Raw genomic sequence first — 7007 nt, 5'->3', positions numbered from 1 at the left:
ATATAGTATCACTTATTTTATTGCATGTGATGTTTATCTTTTTATGCATCTTATTTTGCTTAGTACGGCGGTAGCATTGTAAGATGATCTCTCACTAAATTTCAAGGTACAAGTGTTCTCCCTGAGTATGCACCGTTGCGGCAGTTCGTCGTGCCGAGACACCACGTGATGATCGGGTGTGATAAGCTCTACGTTCATATACAATGGTGCAAGCCAGTTTTGCACACGCAGAATACTCGGGTTAAACTTGACGAGCCTAGCATATGCAGATATGGCCTCGGAACACTGAGACTGAAAGGTAGAGCGTGAATCATATAGTATATATGATCAACATAGTGATGTTCACCATTGAAAACTACTCCATCTCACGTGATGATCGGACATGGTTTAGTTGATATGGATCACGTGATCACTTAGATGATTAGAGGGATGTCTATCTAAGTGGGAGTGCTTAAGTAATATGATTAATTGAACTTTAATTTATCATGAAGTTAGTCCTGATAGTATTTGCATAACTATGTTGTAGATCAATAGCTCGCGATGTAGCTCCCCGTTTATTTTTGATATGCTCCTAGAGAAAAACTATGTTGAAAAGATGATAGTAGCAATGATGCGGCCTAGGTCCGTGATCTGAGGATATCCTCATTGCTGCACAGAAGAATTATGTCCTTGATGCACCGCTAGGTGACAGACCTATTGCAGGAGCAAATGCACACGTTATGAATGTTTGGCAAGCTCGGTATGATAACTACTTGATAGTTTAGTGCTCCATGCTTTACGGCTTAGAACTAGGACTTCAAAAATGTTTTGAACGCCACGGAGCATATAAGATGTTCTAAGAGTTGAAATTGGTATTTCATACTGATGCCCGTGTCGAGAGGTATGAGACCTCTGACAGTACTTTGCCTACAAGATGGAGGAGAATAGCTCAACCAGTGAGCATGTGCTCAGATTGTCTGGGTACTACAATTGCTTGAATCAAGTGGGAGTTAATCTTCCAGATAAGATAGTGATTGCCAGAATTCTCTAGTCACTATCACGAAGCTACTAGAACTTTGTGATGAACTATAATTTGCAAGGGATGACGAAAATGATTCCCGAGCACTTCGCGATGCTAAAATCGGCGAAGGTAGAAATCAAGAAAAGCATCAAGTGTTGATGGTTGGCAAGACCAATAGTTTCAAGTAAAAGGGCAAGGGAAAGAAAGGGAACTTCAAGAAGAATGGCAAGCAAGTTGCCACTCCCATGAAGAAGCCCAAAGCTAGACCCAAGCCTGAAACTGAGTGCTTCTACTGCAAAGGAAATGGTCACTGAAAGTGGAACTGCCCTAGATACTTGGCGGATAAGAAGGATGGCAAAGTGAACAAAGGTATATTTGATATACATGTTATTGATGTGTACTTTACTAGTGTTTATGGCAACCCCTCGGTATTTGGTACTGGTTCAGTTGCTAAGAGTAGTAACTCGAAAAGGGAGTTGCAAAATAAACAGAGAGTAGTTAAGGGCGACGTGATAATGCGTGTTGGAAGTGATTCCAAGGTTGATAAGATCACCATCGCACACTCCTTTTTCCTTCGGGATTAGTATTGGAACTAAATAAATGTTATTTGGTGTTTGCGTTAAGCATAAATATGATCGGATCATGCTTATTGCGATACGGTTATTCATTTAAATCAGAGAATAATTGTTGTTCTATTTACATGAATAAAACCTTTTATGGCCTTACATCCAATGTAAATGGTTTACTGAATCTCGATCACAGTGATACACATAATATTGATGCCAAAAGATGCAAAGTTAATAATGATAGTGCAACTTATTTGTGGCGCTGCCGTTTAAGTCATATTGGTGTAAAGCGCATGAAGAAACTCCATGCTGATGGGCTTTTGGAATCACTTGATGCTTGCGAACCATGCCTCATGGGCAGGATGACTAAGACTCCGTTCTCCGGAACAATGGAGCGAGCAACTGACTTATTGGAAATAATACATACTGATGTATGCGATCCGATGAGTGTTGAGGCTCGCGACACATATCGTTATTTTCCGACCTTCACAGATGATTTGAGCAGATATGGGTATATCTACTTGATGAAACATAAGTCTGAAACATTTGAAAAATTCAAAGAATTTCAGAGTGAAGTGGAAAATCATCGTAACAAGAAAATAAAGTTCTACGATCTGATCATGGAGGCGAATATTTGAGTTACGAGTTTGGTCTTCATTTGAAACAATGTGGAATAGTTTCACAACTCACGCCACCTAGAACACCACATCGTAATGGTGTGTCCGAACGTCATAACCGTACTTTATTAGATATGGTGCAATCTATGATGTCTCTTACCGAATTACCACTATCGTTTTGGGGTTATGCATTAGAGACAGCTGCATTCACGTTAAATAGGGCACCGTCTCAAATCCGTTGAGACGACACCGTATGAACTGTGGTTTACAAAGAAACCTAAGCTGTCGTTTCTTAAAGTTTGGGGTTGCGATGCTTATGTGAAAAAGTTTCAACCTGATAAGCTCAAACCCAAATCGGAGAAGTGCGTCTTCATAGGATACCGAAAAGAAACTGTTGGGTACACCTTCTATCACAGATCCGAAGGCAAGATCTTTGTTGCTAAGAGTGGATCCTTTCTAGAGAAGGAGTTTCTCTCGAAAGAAGTGAGTGGGAGGAAAGTAGAACTTGATGAGGTAATTGTACCTGCTCCCTTATTGGAAAGTAGTTCATCACAGAAATCAGTTCCAGTGATTCCTACACCAATTAGTGAGGAAGCTAATGATGATGATCATGAAACTTCTGATCAAGTTACTACCGAACCTCGTAGGTCAAACATAGTAAGATCCGCACCAGAGTGGTACGGTAATCCTATTCTGGAGGTCATGTTACTTGACCATGACAAACCTACGAACTATGAGGAAGCGATGATGAGCCCAGATTCCGCGAAATGGCTTGAGGCCATGAAATCTGAGTGGGATCCATGTATGAGAACAAAGTATGGACTTTGATTGACTTGCTCGATGATCGGCGAGCCATTGAGAATAAATGGATCTTCAAGAGGAAGACGGACGCTGATAGTAGTGTTACTATCTACAAAGCTTGAATTGTCGGAAAAAGTTTTCGACAAGTTCAAGGTGTTGACTACGGTAAGATTTTCTTAGTCGTAGCGATGCTTAAGTCTGTCCGAATCATGTTAGCAATTGCCACATTTTATGAAATCTGGCAAATGGATGTCAAAACTACATTCCTTAATGGATTTCTTAAAGAAGAGTTGTATATGATGCAACAAGAAGGTTTTGTCAATCCTAAAGGTGCTGGCAAAGTGTGCAAGCTCCAGCGATCCATCTATGGACTGGTGCAAGCATCTCGGAGTTGGAATATACGCTTTGATAAGTTGATCAAAGCATATAGTTTTATACAGACTTGCGGTGAAGCCTGTATTTACAAGAAAGTGAGTGGGAGCACTATAGAATTTCTGATAAGTAGATGTGAATGACATATTGTTGTTAATCGGAAATGATGTAGAATTTTCTGGAAAGCATAAAGGAGTGTTTGAAAGGAGTTTTTCAAAGAAAGACCTCGGTGAAGCTGCTTACATATTGAGCATCAAGATCTATAGAGATAGATCAAGACGCTTGATAAGTTTTTTCAATGAGTACATACCTTGACAAGTTCTTGAAATAGTTCAAAATTGAATAGTCAAAGAAGGAGTTCTTGCCTGTGTTGCAAGGTGTGAAGCTGAGTAAGACTTAAAGCCCGACCACGGCAGAAGATAGAGAGAGAATGAAAGTCATTCCCTATGCCTTAGCCATAGGTGCTATAAAGATGTCATGCTGTGTACCAGACCTATTGTATACCCTGTCCTGAGTTTGGCAAGGGAGTACAATAGTGATCTAGGAGTAGATCACCGGACAGCGGTCAAAATTATCCTTAGTAGTATAAGGATATGTTTCTCGGTTATGGAGGTGACAAAGAGTTTGTCGTAAATGGTTACGTCGATGCAAGCTTTGACACTGATCCAGATGACTCTAAGTCTCAATCTGTATACAAATTGAAAGTGGGAGCAATCATCTAGAGTAGCTCCATGTAGAGCATTGTAGAGATAGAAATTTGCAAAATACACACGAACCGGAATGTGGCAGACCCATTGACTAAACTTCACTCACAAGCAAAACATGATCACACCTTAGTACTCTTTGGGTGTTAAATAACATGGCGATGTGAACTAGATTATTGACTCTAGTAAACCCTTTGAGTGTTGGTCACATGGCGATGTGAACTATCGATATTAATCACATAAAGATGTGAACTATTGGTGTTAAATCACATGGCGATGTGGACTAGATTATTGAATCTAGTGAAAGTGGGAGACTGAAGGAAATATGCCCTAGAGGCAATAATAAAGTTGTTATTTATATTTCCTTATGACATGATAAATGTTTATTATTCATCCTAGAATTGTATTAACCGGAAACTTGATACATGTGTGAATACATAGACAAAACAAAGTGTCCCTAGTATGCCTCTACTAGACTAGCTCGTTAATCAAAGATGGTTAAGTTTCCTAGCCATAGACATGTGTTGTCATTTGATGAACGGGATCACATCATTAGGAGAATGATGTGATGGACAAGACCCATCCGTTAGCTTGGCATAATGATTGTTTAGTTTATTGCTATTGCTTTCTTCATGACTTATACATGTTCCTCTAACTATGAGATTATGCAACTCCCGAATACCGGAGGAACACCTTGTGTGCTATCAAACGTCACAACGTAACTGGGTGATTATAAAGATGCTCTACATGTGTGTCCGATGGTGTTTGTTGAGTTGGCATAGATCGAGATTAGGATTTGTCACTCCATGTTTCGGAGGGGTATCTCTGGGCCCTCTCGGTAATGCACATCACTATAAGCCTTGCAAGCAATGTGACTAATGAGTTAGTTACGGGATGATGCATTACAGAATGAGTAAAGAGACTTGCCGGTAACGAGATTGAACTAGGCATGATGATACCGACGATCGAATCTTGGGCGAGTAACATACAAATGACAAAGGGAATAACGTATGTTGTTATGCAGTTTGCCCGATAAAGATCTTCGTAGAATATGTAGGAGACATTATGAGCATCCAGGTTCCGCTATTGGTTATTGACCAGAGATGAGTCTCGTTCATGTCTACATAGTTCTCGAACCCGTAGGGTCCGCACGCTTAACGTTCGATGACGATTTTGTATTGTATGAGTTATGTGATTTGGTGATCGAATGTTGTTCGGAGTCTCGGATGAGATCACGGCACGACGATGAGTCTCGAAATGGTCGAGAGGTAAAGATTCATATATAGGACGGTAGTATTCGGACACCGGAAGTGTTCCGCGGGTACCGGGTACGTATCGGTCACCGGAAGGGGTTCCGGGCACCCCCCCGGAAAAGATATGGGCCTTATTGGGCCTAGGGCGGGACAGGCCAGCCCCTTGTGGGCTGGTGCGCCCCCATATGGGCTGATCTAAGTGGAGAAAGGAAAAGGAGAGGAGTAAAGGAAATAGAGGGAATAGAATTCCCCTTCCTTTCCCCTCTCCCCTCTTCCCTTCCCCCCTCCGAATAGGAATAGGAAAGGGGGGAGGCCGACTTGGGAGGCGCCCAAGTAGGATTCCTCCTACCTGGGGCGCCCCTTGGCTACCTCTCCTCCCCTCCAACCTATATATATGAAGGGGAGGCGCCGCTAGAACAGACAACAAACATTGTTAGCCGTGTGCGCCCCCCCCTCCACAGTTTACGCCTCCGGTCATATTCACGTAGTGCTTAGGCGAAGCCCTGCGCGGATCACTTCACCATCACTGTCACTACGCCGTCGTGCTGGCGGAACTCTCCCTCGACACTTTGCTGGATCAAGAGTTCGAGGGACGTCATCAAGCTGAACGTGTGCAGAACTCGGAGGTGCCGTACGTTCGGTGCTTGATCGGTTGGATCGCGAAGACGTTCGACTACATCAACCGCCTTAAGCTAACGCTTTCGCTTTCGGTCTACAAGGGTATGTGGACACACTCTCCCATCTCGTTGCTATGCTTCTCCTAGATATATCTTGCGTGATCATAGGTAAAAAAATTTAAATACTACGTTCCCCAACACTTTGTGCCCTTGGCACTCTTTGGAAAGTATCTGTGGTAGGTCTATCATTCCTGTCCTCAGCTTCTTCCTGGAGCTTCTCCATAGTGGTCTGGATCTTTGTGACCTTCACATCTAGATCATGAAATTTTGTCTCAATTATCCTCTCAAGACTCTCTTGATTTTGAGTCAGGGTGGTCAAGCCCTTCTCAATTCTCACTGTAGCCTCAAGTAGATAACTGAGTTGATCCTGCTTGGTCTTGAGCATCACTGTAGAAGCATCTGGTGTACTGGCTGCCTTTGCTGCTTTTGCAGCCTTTGCTCTCTCTCTCTCTCTCTCTCTCTCTCTCTCTCTCTCTCTCTCTCTCTCTCTCTCTCTCTCTCTTCTCCTGAGCTTCTGCACAAGTTGGATGGGATGCATCCATGACAACCTCATTGTCCTCAAAATCTGGCCTCAGGGGAAGATGCTCTTTATCAAGAAGACATGTCCCAGTTCCCATCTTGGAATTGATCAACATCTGTATGTGAGGGGCATATCCACATGATCTCTTCTAATCAGGAGCTGTTCTCTTCACAGTCTCAACAATCAAACTCATCACTTTGAACTTCTGAGGTACATCAAACATGTGGAGCAAGTTGATTGAGTGACCACGGATCATTCTATGATCTCCTAACTTGGGCAAAAGAGTGTGCCTCAAGATGGTGTTGATGGTGGTCAGACCAGACAACAGATAGTATATGGATCCAAACTTATGTGTCTCCAAGGCATTATCAGGAATTGTCTTTTAGATGTTGCACATGGAGTTGTGACCTTCCTAGGCTTGGCATATACATCAATGTCATCCTCATCTTCCTTTGGGGCATTTATCAACTTGGCCCATTCAAAGATTGTAGATTGAT

Source organism: Triticum aestivum, chromosome 6D, assembly GCF_018294505.1.
Source record: "Triticum aestivum cultivar Chinese Spring chromosome 6D, IWGSC CS RefSeq v2.1, whole genome shotgun sequence".
Taxonomy (NCBI): Eukaryota; Viridiplantae; Streptophyta; class Magnoliopsida; order Poales; family Poaceae; genus Triticum; species Triticum aestivum.
This window is presented reverse-complemented; position numbering follows the sequence as displayed.